Genomic DNA, 17,539 nt, shown 5'->3' on the forward strand with positions numbered 1-17,539 from the left:
CATATGAGCTCTGATAAATTCCTAGAAAATTTCTAAAAAATTCGATAATACTATTTGTCAATTAACCTTATATTTAATTATTATTTGGGTGTCATATTTTACATTCTCCCCCACTAATAAAAATTTGGTCCCCAAATTTGCTACTCAATTCCAAGATCCTTATCCAAGGGTAACAACCAAGCAGCATCCTCATCAACTACTCCACCCTTGCATCATAATCAATCTCCAACTATAAAAGATGACTCTGTGGGTGATGAGCTCACCCTGCTTCCGCTACTCCCCCACTACTATTTAGCCAACCGCGGGTAAGTCAACTACCTCAGAAATCCATAATCCACTATCATTAGATCCTCGAACATCTATATAAAGCTCTCATTTCCATATCAGTCGGGGGTTATTTATCTGAATACACCTCCTAGGTTATCCTACCAAACACAAATAACTCAAAGGTCAGAATCTTCATGAAATAGAGTTTGTCAGCCCCCTACTGGTCGAACCAATATATTAATCGGTCATCTACTATCTGATCCAACAAGAGTATATCAATTCGTCACTGACAAAACCAACTAAGATAAGTCGATCCACAACTGCCTAAATCAACAAAGGTAAGTTAGTTCTCTATCAACCGAATCAACAAGAGTGAATTAATTTTCTACTAATCAAATCAATAATAGTAAATCAGTCCTCTACAAACTGAGTCAACATGAGTATACAGATACTATCCACTACTCAGCTAATAGTAACAAAGACTGGTATGTGACTCTAACTCTCAACTAACTAGTAGTAACAGAATCTAAAACTACTGGTAGTATGATATGACGAATCTCCTGAGACTGAAATCCCTAATCTCTAGCAGTGTTTGATGGATCTAACTAATGGCTGACACAACACAATTCATACATGGTATAAACAACTAGTCAAGTAACAACAGAAGTGTATGATAACAATATACCACATACTTCCTATAGCTTGGAGAATCTTGTCGCTGCCTGGTCCCAAAACTCGAAAAGTCGCATCGAAAAAATCAAAATACGAAATCCAAAATACAAGAAAATAGGCATTGTAAAACTTACTCTGATATCAATAAATTGGTATCAGATTAACTCAAAAATCCAGAACACGAAAAACAATAGACATCATAAACCTGCTCTGATACCAAATAAATTGGTATCGGATTAACTCAAAAAATCATAAATCGAAACGAGATCGAAATCCCAAAAACACAAAGCCCAGTATTTGAACTCGAACCATGCTCTGATACTAAATAAATTGGTATCAAATTAACTCAAAAATCCAAAACACGAAAAACAACAGACATCGTAAACCTACTCCGATACCAAATAAATTATCACGCCTCAGAGGAGTCCCTACCAGACGAAAATCCGGCAGCATCTCCCTTGTATTAGTAACAATATGAAGCATACATACCTAACCATTTATGTAATATCCCAGAACTATTTTTTTTTTAAATTAAAAGTAATTATTTAATTAGTGGGGTATAATTAGAATGGAGTTTAACTTAAATGGTCAGTTTTAATTATGTTAATTAAATCGGATATGGTATATCCGAACCTCAATAAATTTTATGACCTAAATATGCATAAAACTTATTTAATAAAAAAAAGAAACTTGGTGATGTAAATTATAAATCTTGTATGACTTGGATGAGTATAAAATAAATACATAAGGTTATTAGATACCAACAATATAGATAAAGGTGTAAACAATTAAAATCTAACCTAGCTAGATTATTTTAAAAAAAATACTAATAATAAATAAGTATGTTTTCATGAATAATTTATCAGGAATTAAGTTGATATGGATTTATGGAGTTTACTGGAATTTTTATGAATTTTTAGGGAATTATATTAAATTTTAAGGGGTATAATTGGGTAGGAGAAAATCTGTTTAGAAATACGCCAATTAAGGTGGGAGTTAATTGATCTAATTCGCCTAGGTATAAATTCCCTAACCTAAGTTCGGCTCATTTCCTCACGCCAAATCGCCGAACTCTTCGTTGTCGATCTCGGCCGCTCCGACGAAGCTTCCACCGAGGATCGGGACTTCGGCCAAGCAGCTCCTCACGCCGACGAGCAACGGGGGACACGACGACGAGACACAGGGGCATTCGCGTACTCTCTGTTGGCGCAACCTCACGAGCTAGGGATTCGGCAGCGATGTGGGAAGGAAGAGGCAAGTACAAGTCCTTTATGAATGAGTGAGATCGGTGAGGTAAGGAGGTAGGAACGTAGAAGTTGTGAATTGTTCGCTCAGTTAAAGTGATTGGTGAAATGATTTAGTTTTCATTCTGTAAGATCTCGCTTTGGTTGGGGATCTCGTTGAAGTTTTATGTGCGTGAATGGTGTGGTTTCTGTGTTTTTCCACAATTTCCGTTGTTGATGGAGTCTAAATTTCCGGTAGACTATTCTTTTGTGAATTCTGTGGATCTCCCTTGCCTGGGAATGATTTGGATTTGAGTACCGCGAGGATGTTTTTGATTTGCATTGGCTGTAGGATTTCTGCTTGTCAAAATGTCTGAATGAAATATGGATATTGGATTGCGTTGCGATTTGGATTTCCTGTGGTGCTCATGCCTTAGCTTAACGATCTTGTAGGGTTCTGATTTCGAATTTGTGAATTCACTAAGTTCTGTGATGATTTGTGAATTCACCAAGTTCTGTGATGATTTGTGATTGAAGTGGGTTTTATTCGGTTTCTCTTTGTCATCCTGGTCCTGCGATTCAGTTTTGGTAGTTTTGGCTGATTGCGACGGTGTTAGATTTGTTTTGTGTGTCTGGGAGTTTGGAAAAGCTTGACAGGATTTCTGTAGAGGTTAAGTTTCGTGCTGTTACCGTTTTTGTTGTGGTTGAAATGTTCTCGGAGCTGTTCTGTTAAATTCTGCGGTGTTCGAATAGAATTGGAGAAAATATAGAATTTGCCTTATTTGTTGTTTTGAATTCTCGGTTGGCTGAGGTTTCAGTTTGGGTTTCCATGCGAGTTCATTCTATTTTCTCTGGAGTGCTGATGTTGAACCAATATTGTGAAGGACTGTGCTGAAGTGTGAAATTGCAGCTTGTTGGTTTGATGTTGTGATTTTTACGGATTTTGTGTGATTTCTTTTATAAAGAATAGGTGACTTGGCTTAATTTTTGGAGGGTTGAATAATCCATATGTTGAGGTGGGAGTTTGGTGAGAAGTAAAGATTTAAACCGTATTTGCTATTGTTAATGAAATAACTTCGAAATGGATATCGGTAAGAAAATATAACACTGTTTGATTTGTCATGATTATTACTACTGTGAATTAGTTTTAATAATTGTGAGCAATCCTTTATTTTGTCATACTTGAGTTGAATTATTCCTCTGTTGATAAGTTTTCATTGCTTACGGATATATGCTTAAGGAATAAATGAATAGGCTATGGTTAAAGGAACTGATATGGAAGGAATGATTGAAAAATGTTATGAAATAAGTGACTGGAATTTATTATGGTTATATAAATCTTATGTGGCTAATTGGATGTGTATGAGCATATGTGGTAGCAGTACGGGATGAGTGACCCGGGATGAGCTCCGGGGAGGGCCCATCCAAACTTGACTGATATGGTTAGCTTAGGCTATATGACTGGATGCATGTTCTCTACGAGGTACCTCTAGGTTCATGGGACTGTTGACTGGCTCTAATTGTGGTTACCGGATATGTGACATATTCACCTTATTAGCTACGTAGGAATATTGTTGCATGTTATATCTTTCTTATGTCGTACCTGGTTGTGCTATGTTTTCTTTAAAAGGCTTCTAGTTGCTATTTCCACTATCTTATGGATATCTTCATATTCATATTAGTCTGTACTTGTTGGGTCGTAGACTCACCACATTTATATTACAGGTGAGGATGACTTCCAAGATATGCTGGAAGGCTACGGACAGAGTAGACGAGGAGGTGGGATGGACGCATGGTTCTGTCCGTTGTCCGGGAGTTCAGTGCATACGGGATCTACCGCGAGCGATTTTCATTTTCTTTGTCATTCGGGTGGGGAATGTTGAGGGGTTATTGCTCTTATCGATATACATTTGTTGATACGGTCTTGTCTATTGGTTATGATAGTTCCGTTATGGTTCTGCAATGTGATCATTCAAATCGTAGTTGTTGAGAGAGAGATTGGTGTAAAAAAAAAAAAACTTGGGACGTTTCAATTTAACCATATATATCAACACTCAAAATAAGAAAAATAATTATTGGCCCACACGACCGACATCCCACTGTTAGAGTGTATACTAAAAGCCTAGCTTTTGTAAACATTTATTTTTGAAATAAAAGAATCATATTGGTCAAATGTCTACATTTATTTGTTAAGTGTAGTTGTTCAATTAATTTATATTGTAGATAACATGGTGTGTGGTGTCACACACAGAAGATTATGTTATCAGTTCTTTATAAATTATAAACAGTTGCTCACGACTAAGATGGAAATGAATAAATCATTGGAATAGTCGTAGTGTAATTAGGTATTAGTTTATCTTGACTAATAAATTACACTAGTACACTCTAAGTGTATTGAGTAGGACCATTTTAGGTAAGTTCTTTTTATACTGACTTAATAAAAAAACTAGACCTTAGTTATTATGGAAGTGTGTGCTCTTAATCCTAATATAATAACAAGCATATATATTTAGTATTTATTTCTTTAACTTATCAAAGGGTGAGATTTAGCTCGATAAATCAATAGGTCCGATAAGTTAGGAAATGATATTACTTATAGTGTGTGTTGTTGATTATAGAAAGAAACTGTGTCATAGTCATCTAGGTTGAGAATGTCCCCAAGAGGAGCTCATAAGGATTGTCATGTTAAACCCTGCAGGTGGACTTAATCCAACATGACAATGAGGTTGAGTGGTACTACTCTTGGATTAAGACATTAATTAAAATGAATTATTAGTAACTCAATTAATTAGTGGGCATTCGATATCTTAAACACAGGGAGACTAACACACTCATGATGAGAAGAAGCCTATAGTGTAATTTGGGATTGGTGTGGTAGTGCAATAATAACTCTCTAGTGGAATGAGTTATTGTTGATGAACTTGAGTTATATGTTCGGGGCGAACACGGGATACTCAAGCTCGTCGGAAGACCAAAACCAATTTCTCCTCTAGGTCCCTGTCATAGCCTCATTAAAGCCTCAAGTCCATCCAAATAAAAGCCCATCTTGGTGTCCAAGAAAGGGGCCGACCCAAGGCTTGGTGACCAAGCCAAGGGCCAACCACCATCTCCTCAAGAGGGTTGGCCCTATGCTTGGTGCCCAAGCAAAGGAGGGGCCGACCACTATATTTCAAATTAGGAGGGGTGTTTTGAATTTTTAAAATCTTCTCTTTGTAGATAACTACAAGTTTAAAAGAGAGATTTTAAAATTTAAAACTTTCCTTATTTGAATTAGGCCACATGGTTTAAAAGAGAATTTTAAAAGTTTTAAAACTTTCCTTATTTAACCATCCTCATGGTTTTTTAAAAGAGAGTTTTAAATTTAAAACTTTCCTTTTTTGTAACCATGTTATAAAATAAAATTTTAGAAGAGAAGTTTTAAATTTTAAAACTTGGTTTTAATGCTTTAAAACTTTCCTTTTTTAACATCCACATAAGGAAAGAGAGCTTGTAAAATTTTATAAGAGGATTTCTTCTTTTATAAAATTTTATAAAAAATTATTTCTCTTGATGATGATGTGGCCGGCCACCCTTGCTTGGTGTCCAAGCAAGGGGTCGGCCATTAAAAGCATCCAATCATCCATGATTCAATCAATTGAATCAATGATTGATGATTGAATCAATCAAGAGGAAAGAAAAGGAAAAATAAAAGGGGAAAAGGAAAAACAAGAGGAAGATTTTAATTTTTGTAAAAAGTCTTTCCTTATTTACCTTGGGCAAGTAATATAAAAGAAGGGGAGAGGAGGCCTCATGCATTATCAATTCTTATTCTCAAGTTAGTGCTCCCTCTTGTGGCCGACCCTCTCCCTCTTCTTTTCCCCTTGCTCTCTTTTGTTCTCTTGTGGTGGTGGTCGGATTTTAGAGAAGGAGAAAGAAGGCTTTTGGGTGGTGTTCATCTTGGAGGATCGTCGCCCACACGACGTCCAAGGCGAGGCGAGGAATACGACAAAAGATCTTGATGTTATTAGAATACAAAGAAAAGGTATAACTAGTAATTGTTTTCCGCATCATGCTAGTTATTTTTCTTTGTATGAATTCCAAACACAAGAGGCATTAGATTCTAGTTTTTCGAATTTGTAATTCGAGTTTTGTTTTTTTTGTTTTTCGAATTTGTGATTCGATTGTTCTTTTCGGTTAAACCTAATGTTATTTTAGGAAATTAAATATTGAATTTCTATTAAAGGCTTTGTCGAGGCAGTGGTGGATGATCTCATACCCAAGAAGGCCTAGTACCTCGCCATGTTTGACCTAGGAGCCGATTTTAGAAATAAATATTTAATTAACTTTATAACATAGGTTGATTTGGATCAATAGTGTTAAGTTTGGCTTGCGATCCAAATCTAAACTATTAAGAACAGATAAGTTAAATTTGGAATCAATAATGTTAAGTTCCGTTTGCGATTCCTAATTTAACTTCTAAAGAACACAATAGGTTGTTTAGGACAGGTTCGACACGTGTACAAAATTTTTGTACAGTGGAACCGGTACGATCTTCCTAGGACCAACCAACATCCACTCGGCTGTACTAAAAAACAACACAGCGAAAAAATGATAAAGGGAACTCATACAAACCAAAACAACACACTACTAGCCGGCTAGACTTTATACCACAACAACAACAACACAAATACAAACTCCACATAATAACCTCTAAGGGAAAATCGAATGTTAGACCAACAAGGTCATTAACCAAAATACCTAAAATCACCAGACTAGACTCCAAAATTCACATCAACTATTTAGAAAACAAATACGCAAAAACAATATACCATCCAAATGGAAATAAGATCGAAAAGAAAACTATCCTCGGATGTGACGCGGGACTGGCAGTCAGGACACTCCAAGCATCCTTGATTCATCTACCTGCTATTTGGTGAAAGAAAAACCAGTTGGTGGGATGGTGAGTACTGGAACTCAGCGGATAAAGGAAAGATAGTGCATGAACATAATATCCAAACAGAGAGTACCAACAGTATACAGTCTCACAAAAGAAATAGCAGATACTAAAATAAAACTGTAATATATGCTCATACCTGAAACCATATCCTAGGCTAGTAAAATCAGGAGTAGAACAACTCAACTACAAAGCTAATCATAACTACAAGGGTAACATACGAGGTATATACATATTACCAATAGGTAAGTTAGTCTAAACACACACAACAGATATATATCTCAACCTATGTAAGCATATCAGCATAAGTAAGAAACAACAGCATAAGCTAGCAATAGCAGCATAAGTAAGCAACAACAAGATAAGTACGCAATAACAACAGCCGGTATAATAATAACAGCGTATGCATGAATGATCACCCCGCCCACCTCTCTGCACCAAGACCCCTGTATGGTCGAGAGGTCGGATTGATGACAACTGTACCACTCAAAGGTCGTCACTACTCTCGAGTGACCGAGTGGGCAGGTGCTGAGTAGCTAACTAGCTACAAAGCGATGGGATTCCCTGCTGCTCGCAACTCTAGCTACCACTACTCATGGACAACCGACATCTACTCCAGCTACCACTCTCTCGAGTGGCCGAGCATGCGGCCCTGGTCAACGACTCTCTCGACCACAAGGGAGAATTTGTCGTTGACATGCATGCAATGATATAATGCGTAAGATGCAACAATCATCATACAAATATAAGCATAAGTTAGGTATGCTACATGAAGCCAGCATGCTCAATACGGTACATAAATAAACAACAATCAAATCATACAAGGTTAGTATCTAATATCTGCTAAATATCATAGATGGCAACAAGAGACTATATGGATATAGAAACGAATAACTCAAAGGTTTGAGTGGAAGTATCAAGCACAAGAAAAATACGAGTGGAGTCAAGGTAAAGCAGTCCTTATCAAAAAATAGCTCATACACCAAGGTCAAAGTACTAAAAGAAACAAAGCAAGAAGTACCCGCTTCAAATATAGCTTGTGTAAAACCTTATCTTCATGTCAAGCAGCTCGTCGTAATCAAAGTCCTGTAACCACACATATAATCAAGATATACCCCACCCAATAATAAACTTCAACTCTTATCTAACTTTAGAAACTCTAATTATTTGTGATCCGGCGGTAAGAATAGGGGACCCCCTTTTCCGAGAAGTTAGCGCCACGTGGAGGTCAAAAGGTTAAAAGGATTATTGGATAAGGGTGGGCCGACCGCCTTACCAGAAAGTTTTGAACCGACCGGCCGACCAGAAAGGATTGAATCAACCGGCCGGACATGATGCAAAGGCACCCCAGCGGGAGTCGGGGTTCCGACGCTCATGTTGAACAAGGTCATATTGCCGAGCGGGTGGCTCGCTCGGCCAAAGGCATAAAGTAGCAATACTGCTAATAGTCCACGGAGCACACTACTGGGATTCTCCTGTGCAGACTGACCAGCCGGACGTGATGGAACTGCCGACCGGCCGGACGCTCGGCATGAGGTAAGAAGAGACAAAAGGACTAGGGAACATCTTCTGACAGCGGGTATGTTCGACGAGCAGGCCATACGCCGGATCTTATGACAGAGGGTTCCGCTGTCCCATCAAAGACGTGCTCGGATGGCAGTGTATGGTGTCGTAAGCTTTTCCGACAACACCGAGGTATGGTGAGGACACGATTAGCCTCGGTGTGTGCGTGAGCCTTCCCAACTCTATATAAGGAGCCTTACACTTCGCCGGAGGTACGCATATTCGGAGCTATTTCTTTGTGGTCCACTTACCCGACTTGAGCGCTGGAGGGTCGCCGCGGGACCCCTTCCCGCCCGACTTTGCAAGTTCACCGGCGAGGTCGATGTTCGGGAGATCTACGCCAACTCGGAGAGCACCACGTGCCGTTCGTCATCTCTGATTCACTTTCGGACAGGATCATTTGGCGGCTGCCTGCGGGAACGATCCGATCGACGAGAGCAATGGATGAAGGTGCGACCGCACTGATGCTCCTGCGGAAGAACTAGACGCTTTGATTGAAACACGGCAACTAAGCTGGAACAAAGCGCGTAAGTCGAAGCGGATTGAGCAAGCAACATCAAGCATCACGAGGCCGGCCGGAGGCACCCATGGTTCCATTTCACCGGGCCCTATTTCGCACTCGCCGCAGCGCATTAATCGTGATCGAGGATCTTCATCGGATGAAGTACCAAGACGAGATAGCGAAAAGGCAAGGCTCCCAGCGGATGCCTCGCCCGAAACGGATCAATCAGTCATACATGCGGGACCCTCTCAAGCACTATGTGCCCCCATGTCGGTGAATACAAGCGGAACCACACGCGGACGATCATTTAAGTTCGACAACAGCCGCCTTCGCATACGAGAGATGGAGTGAAGTGTCGAGTTTTCCTTACCACCCTCCCGGGATCGGCTCAACGGTGGTTTCGGAGGCTTCCGGACGGATCCATCACAAGTTTTAAAGACTTTCGAACGGCCTTCCTTCACCACTTCGCCAGCTACCGGAAGACTAGCGTGAGCTTATTCGCCATCAAACAAGAAGCTCGCGAATCGCTCCGAGCCTATTTCTATACTGGATATTCCAAGCGATCACCAAACCATGATGAATGCCTTCACGCAAGGCCTCGTGGACGGGACTTCTTCGATCGCTATTCGGAGGCGGCCCGGACTACGACCATATGCTACGCCAATGAATACATCAACGCGTGGAGGAAGCCAGCGACGCACGAAGAAACTCCGGCCCCGCCTAGAGGACCAATGTAGCTCATCAAGGACCGAAGGTCAAGCAATCCGCTCCCCAGTGCTAGGTCCCATGTACAAGTAGTAGCTCAAACCAAAGGAAGGTATGGACCCTATGTTGCCTTTCCATCGGACGACACGCATAATATAAGGGATTGTCAAGCCTTCCTTTGATTGCCCACCCGTGCCCTAGGGTGGCTATCGCGTCGCCGATCATCATCCGAACCGCTGACAGAGGCCTTATGAAGCCGATCGGATGGTAGCGACAACAGTCTCCGAAGCAACATCACACCTAGGTGTGAGAATCCCGGATGTCTCGAGGCGGCCCCCAGTCATCCGCCGGAAGAAGAAAAATAACACTCTGAGGCGAAATCAACATTATAGCCGGCGCGGTCCGGAGTAGCTAGCAAGAAAGTCGGCGTCCGGCCTCGCTCGGATCCATGCGGGCTTGACCGCAGCCAGAGCAGGCGGACCCAAAATCAGGTTCGGGCCCAAGGACTTGGAGGAAGTCGAAGTGCCGCATGACGATGCTCTCCTCATCAAAGCGGTAATAGCCAACTACACTATTCACCGCGTTTTTATTGACACAGGAAGCTCGGTCAATATCATATTCAAAAAGGCCTTCGACCAACTACAAATCGATCAAGCCGAGTCGCAACCCCTCCTTACGGGTTTACGGCAATGAAGTTCGGCCTCGGACAGTCCGACTAGCTATCTCACTGGAGGCGCCAAAAGGACGTGGATCGCAAACTCGCCGTGGTTGACTCTTATCACGACAAGCATTTTGGGGCGACCGGCGGCTCTGAATTCAAGCGATCGTCTCCACCTTCCACCGAAAATCAAATTCCGGTTGAAGACAAGGTGGGAGAAATGTAAGAGATCAATTAGCAACTTCGGCGATACTTGCACGAGATGGTCCGAGAAGAATACTCCGGAAGACGCACTGGATCGAGGTAAGCGCTATAAAAAACCTCCCTCTTTGGTTTATGAAGAAAAGGAAGTGCATATTCACCACCCGATCGGAGGCCACCACGCTCATTTGGACCGCGATCCGAGGCAAGCCGTAAGAGAGAGTGATCAAATGCCTCAGAGAAACCATGATGTCTTCGGCGTCGGCGCATGATGCCCGGAATTTCACAGTACTAAAGCGAGCCAGCTCCCAGTCCGACCACGGACGCCTACGTAGAAGTAGAAAAAAGGGACTTCATCTGAACAAAATCCAATCATCCGAGGAGGTCGAGAAACTTCGGTCGGCCACATCGAGGTCGGTTCCGAGCTAGTGGCGACGTGGTACTAGTCTCCAAGCCGGGAACAAATGGAGAGTGTGCATTGATTTCGGATTTTAACAAGCGTGCCCAAGATTTTATCCTTCGCGCGGATCAATCAAGCTGGGACTCCATGCCAGTTGTGAGTTGATATGCATGCTCGACGCTTATCGTGGCTACCATCAAGTGCAGAAGATCAAGAAAAGTCATAGTACCGTTCCGAGCGCTCTCCGCTATAATGTGATGCCGGTGTCAAGAACGCGGAGCCACTTATCGACTTGATGAACAAAGTGTTCAAGGAACAGATCGGCGAAATCTGGAAGTATATGTGGATGACATTCTCATCAAGTCCGTCCGAGCGGCGGTCGACCTCTTTAAAGACATGGAGGAAACTTTCCGAACGTTACGGAAAGTTGAGTTGAACCCTCGAAGTGCTGTTCGAGCAAAAGGCGGGCGTTTCTTGGGATACATAGTGATCGAGCGGGGCATCGAGGCAAATCCAGCAAAGTGAAAGCATTACAAGATATGCCACCCCAAGAAATCGAGAGGGAAGTGCTGGCTTGCCGGTCGGATAACCGCTTTGTCATTTATCTCCAAGCTCCGACTTACCTTTTTCAAAATCTAAGCCACTAAGTTTCATGGACGAAGAATGCGATCGGGCGTTCAAGATCTGAAAACATACTTGAACTCTGCCTGTGCTAGCCAAGCTAGCCATGGGTGAGCCACTTTGTATCTATTTATCTTCATCAGTCTCGGGCCACTAGTAAGAAGCGGTAAGCGGAGAAGAACTTGTATATTTTCTAAGCCATATTTTAAAGATCTTGAATCTCGCTACGGCTCGAGAAGGCTTCTGGCTTCTTCGCCTGCTCCTCTCCCTATTTCTTGGCTCATACTATCATCGTCCGGACGAATAGTCCATTGGGAAGAGTGATGTTGAATCCAGAAGCGTCCGGGCGGCTCATCAAATGGACAACGGAGTTGAGCGAATTTGACATTCAATATCAGCCCCGTTCGGCGATAAAGGCTCAGTCCTTGGCAGATTTTATCACCGAAGTGCAAAGGCCAGAGCCCGAAGTCATGTGGAAAATATTCGTGGACGGATCGTCCACTCGGCTCGGAAGCGGGATTGACGTACTATTACTCTCTCCTCAAGAAGAAAAGATGCACTTATCCGTACGGCTGGATTATAGAGCTACAAATAACGAAGCAGAGTATGAGGCCCTTATAGCCGGCTTACAGGCCGCCCGGCATGTGGGAGCCGGACGGGTGACGCTACATTCAGACTCTCAGTTGGCCGCTCAGCAGCTCTCTGGTACTTTTGAGATTAACAATGCTCGGCTCAAACTCTACGCTGAAGCCTTTGAGAAGCTTAAAGCCAATTTCAGAGAAGTTATTATCCAGAAGATACCCCGAGCGGAAAACCAAGTGGCCGATGAGTTAGCCAAACTTGCAAGTTCAATAACGTCGGTCGTCATCCAACAGCCAGTTGAACAAGTATCTTTGGTGGCGCACGTCGACCGGATGGAGGGCCTCTCGTTTCCGAGCGATTGGCGGACATCCATCATGGAGTTTCTCCGCTCGGGTACTACCCCGTCCGATCGGGATGAAGCCCAGCTTCTGAGGAGGAGAGCTGGTCGGTTCACACTTATTGGAGATCAACTCTACAAGAAGGCTTTCTCCCGCCCGCTGTTGAAATGCGTGAGCTCAGAAGACGTGGCGTACATCCTCCAAGAAGTGCATCAAGGATCGTGCGGAGGGCATCCGGGTGGACGATCGCTGGCTAAGAAGATCCTGTTGGCCGGATGCACGACCCGACTGACCCCTAATGGCGCAGCTCGTTACCCACGTGCCTTTCTTGCCAAAGTACCATAACTTCTCCCACCGACCGCGGAGGAAATGAAATCATGTCCGTTCGACTAATGGGGAATGGATATTGTGGGTCCGTTCCTATGGTGACCGTAGAGGAAATTTCTACTAGTGGCGGTCGATTACTTTTCCAAATGGGTGGAGGCAGAGCCAAGATCACCGAGAAGATGGTCAAGAAGTTTATCGGCAACACATCATCTGCAGTTCGGCATCCCTCGTCGACTTGTTTGACGATAGTTTGCGGGAAAGTTGCTCGAAGATTGGTGCAAAAGCTATGGCATCGAGCAACACTTCACGTCCAGTAGCGTACCCCAAAGCAATGGTCAGTAGCGAAATTCTTCGATTTGCGCCGACTTGACCATTTGGGAGGAAGGGTGGATGAAAGGCGGGCCCTATGGGCCATCGAACAACCCAAGGAAGGAAGGGCGTCACGCCTTTCCATCTGTATGGCGTGACGGTTATTCTCGTTAAGTCGAATCTATCCGGATCCGTAACTATGATGATGACAGGCGGAGGAACATGGAGTCGGATTTGGTCGGACGGAGCGAGCCAAGGCATCCATCCGGTGATGGCGCGTGATGATGCAGAAGAATGAAAGCGAGCGCACAACCGTGATCCCTAGGGCATTCCAAGTTGGCGACCTTATGCGGAAGAAAATAAAGTCGGCTGACCCGGCAAGTTGGAGGCTCATGGGGCCCTTCAAGTCATCAGCTCAGCTCGGGTGCTTATTATTTGGAGGATGAAGACGGATGGCTAGATCGACCATGGAGCGCTGAATCATCTCCGTCATGGGTGAGAGGTCTTGCGATGTAATTTTATATATGTTTTGGTGGCCTTTGTCCTTGTAATGCAGGAAGCAGAAATGATGAAAGGATGGCAAATAGCTTGGTCGAACGGCAGTGTTAAAATTAGCCTTCAAGACCGTCGAGCTCCGACGTTAAAAATCGAGAGACGAGCCGGCATCTATAAATCCTCCGAGCACCGCGTCCGGCGTTAAAATCGAGACGCACAGGCGTCCTATAAATCCTCAGCGAGAAGGCGAGGCCGAGCTCCGCTAAAAATCGAGAGAGCCAGGCGTCATAACCTCCTCCAGAGAGAGCCAGAGCTGCCGTAAAATCGAGGCAGGTAGTCGAGCCGCCGCGAGCTGTTACAAATCGAGGACGGCTCAGCGGCTCTATAAATCCTCCGAGAGATGAAGCCGACTCTCAGACGAGCGGCTAGCGGCGTTAAAAATCGAGACGCAGCGTCTATAAACCTCAGGCGAAGACCGGCCGTGGCGACTCGCGACGTTAAAATCGAGAGCGAGTCGCGCTATAAACCCTCCAGGTGAAGACCGTCGAGCTCCACGTTAAAATCGAGGCGCAGGTCTATAAACCCTCGGGAAGACCGCCTGAGCTCGGCGTGGAAAAATCGCAGCGTTTATAAACCCTCCGAGTGGAAGACCGTTGAGCTCCGATGTTAAATATCAGGTCACGTTGACTAAGATAATAAAGTCGACTGAGGTATCATTTTGCCGAGCGGCCAAGAAACCAAAGGTACTTGGCGAATAACTTGCGAAAAATTCCATTTGCAAAAAAGTATACCTTCATCCGAGCAGACTATCCACGCGAAATACTTCATAAAAACCCCTTTCGAATACAAGAAAGGTGGGATGAAAGGGAGAACTACGAGGAGAAGCAGGCGAATATAAACGGTAGTTAACGAGCCGAATGGACAACACGCATATGGATTAGCAAAGGGAAAGGCATAGCATTATAGAAACTAAGGCCGAGCGGCCAAATTACAAAAAAGGTAGTCTTCGCCCGAGCGGCTGAATTACATCTAAATTTCTTATTCAAGATAATCGTACAGATCCTTCGGGATATTGTCAAGAAGAGCCACTTGATCTGCGGTCGGGATGGCGGCCGACTCGGGAAGTTGCCCCTTGGACTTCAAATATGTCATCGTGGCGGTCATAGCAAGGTCAAACGCAGTATACATCCGCTCGCAGACCTTCTCCGAAAATTCGGCCGAACTGATGTATTTCTGTTGCAGGGCAGCGACTCAGCTTGGTTCGGCCTCCTGATATTCTTTAAAGGTCGCTCGGGAAGCATCGGCGGCTGCCTTGTGCTCTTGTAAAGCCGCCTCGAGCTTTGCCACCTCGTCCGTTCGGGAGACCTTTTCTTTGGCCAGTTGGTCCATGAGCTCCTTCACTTTCTGCTCCAGCCCCCGAGCCTCGACATTCTTTTTCTCCAGATCGGAGATGGCCGTGTTTTTTCGAGTGGTGGCCAAGGTTATCTTTTGGTTGAGCGTCTTGACTTGCCGCTCGAACTCACCCAAGGCGTGGGCCTGATCGGTCGTCTTTTTTTTGCTAAAGAAAGCGCTCCTTTCGCAACTCGGCACTATACGAGGGGCCTTGAGAGAGGGGACTGACCGCTGCGACCTCTTCTCAATTCCTCGTCCACCATCGCCCGGGTTGGAGACAACTATTTCCTCCACCCATCTCCGATGAAAAAATAGAAGTTGTAGGTGGCCGATCGGAAGGAATGCATACAAAACTTGGAAGAAAGCGAACTTACCTGGCCTCTTGCATATGGCATTAGCCAAATCTGAGGGGAGGATCATCATGCGACCCGTCGGCACATCTCGCTGCCTTCCGGAGGTAATTGTGCTCAGGCGGTTGGGCAATCGGCCTCAGCAATTCTTCACGGAAGGTGAAGTGTAACTTGGCAAGGCGGAGAGGGGTTGTCCCGAGGCGATAGCGGAGAGGGACTGGAAGCTAAGCAGGAGATAAAATTGTTGAACGCTAGACTTGGCGGAGCGGCGGAAGGATCTTGGTGGACACCTCAAGATGGTCCGTGGCGCGTCAAGTGAGATGGAGTCGGTCAGGAAATAGCCTCGACCTCGAGCCTCCTTGTAGTAACGCCGGATGGTTGGACCGCGACTGGTCGATCGGAGTGGAGTCGCCACTGGCGCCTCTTTTGTCCGGTTGTTCCCCCGATCGGAACCTTCCTCCTGACGGTTGGTCCTCTGCGGGTGGCTCGCTTGACACGTTCGATGAGGAGCCCGAGCGGCCGACTCTTCCGAGTCCCGCTCTCCCTTCCGATGCGAACCCGGTTGATGAGGCGCCCATTTTCTTTGTCGTCGGCTCAACGCGCCGCCTTTTCCTTGGCCAAGCCATCGACTCCATGACAATATTCGCAGAAAAGGAAAAGGATGTAGCAAGCAAGGCAAATGTACAAAGTGAAAATCTTACCGAAGCCGCTCGGGAGAGGTGTTCTGATCGGACTCAGCCCGAATATATACATAACACCTTTTGGAAGAAATTTGTTGATATCAAAACGCAGACCGGCAAGCATGTTGGCGGCGTGGAGATAATCCGGTCGGGTCTTGAACTTTTTGAGCTCTGGGGGAGAGGAAGGCCGACCTGCCACTGGGTTCGGAAGGTAGGTCGTTCGGGAAGGCGAATGTAGAAATAGAATTCCTTTCAATGCTTATTGGAGGAAGGTAGTTTATTGAAGAAGACCAAGCCGGGCCGAGATTGGAACATGTAGGTGCCCGGCTCGGATTGCTTGGGGTAATAGAAGTAATAGAAGACCTCCGGCCGGAGGGGAATGTTATGGATTTTGAAGAGGACGACTACACCGCATAAAAGGCGGAAAGTATTGGGGACTAGGCTTCCGAACGGAATGCCGAAAAAGTTGCAAACTTCTACAAAGAAAGGATGAATGGGGAGTCACAGACCGGCCGTGAACTGGTCGCGGAAAACACAAAATGCTCCGCGCGGCGATTTGTGTGGCCGAGCGGAGTCTGTGGGTAGGATGATTTCAAGGTTGGAGGGGATCTCAAAAGTATTAATCAGAAGGTCGGCGTCGCGCCGATCGAAGCGCGACTCCATGGTAGTGTACCATGGGCCGAGGGTTTGGTCTTGGGATCGAGAAGATTGGGCCATTGTCCGAGCGGACGAAATCAAAAAAGACAAGGCAGAGGATAAAAGCAAGAAGATGGCAACAAAACAGTACCCCGAGGATGAAAACTTGGGAAAGAAATGCAAAGAAAACGTCGAAAACAAAGAGGGAAAGAAAGAGTGTTAGAATTTTTCGGGCCACGAAAACCGCTTTTCGCGTCGCGGAAACCCCGAAACACCCTAGCCAAGGATCTCGTGCAAAGAAAAAATCCGATTCGAAAAATTCCACGTATTTATATCATGCTTAATACCCGAATATGTTAGATCTACTCCTAGATCTATAGTTTAAAGAAAAACTACCTTTGATGCGTGCCCTTCGCTTATCCCGCTCAACCAAGGTTGAAGTTGGATCTAGAGGGCACAAAGTAGAGCCCCTCTATATGTGTCCACACAAGCAATTAGGTGGAGAAGATGACCGAAACAAGGTGTGCTAGCACCTATGTGGTTTTCGGCCAAGAAGAGGAGGAAGAGAGGGAGAAGTTGCCGAGAGCACCAAGGAAGAAGAAGAATCAAAAAATTGAATTCAAAAATTCAATCAATCCACCATATCATGTGGCCGGCCACATAAATGTCATTAAGTGGGCAATTA

The sequence above is a fragment of the Zingiber officinale genome, chromosome 1B (genome assembly GCF_018446385.1).
Source record: "Zingiber officinale cultivar Zhangliang chromosome 1B, Zo_v1.1, whole genome shotgun sequence".
In the NCBI taxonomy this organism is placed as follows: domain Eukaryota; kingdom Viridiplantae; phylum Streptophyta; class Magnoliopsida; order Zingiberales; family Zingiberaceae; genus Zingiber; species Zingiber officinale.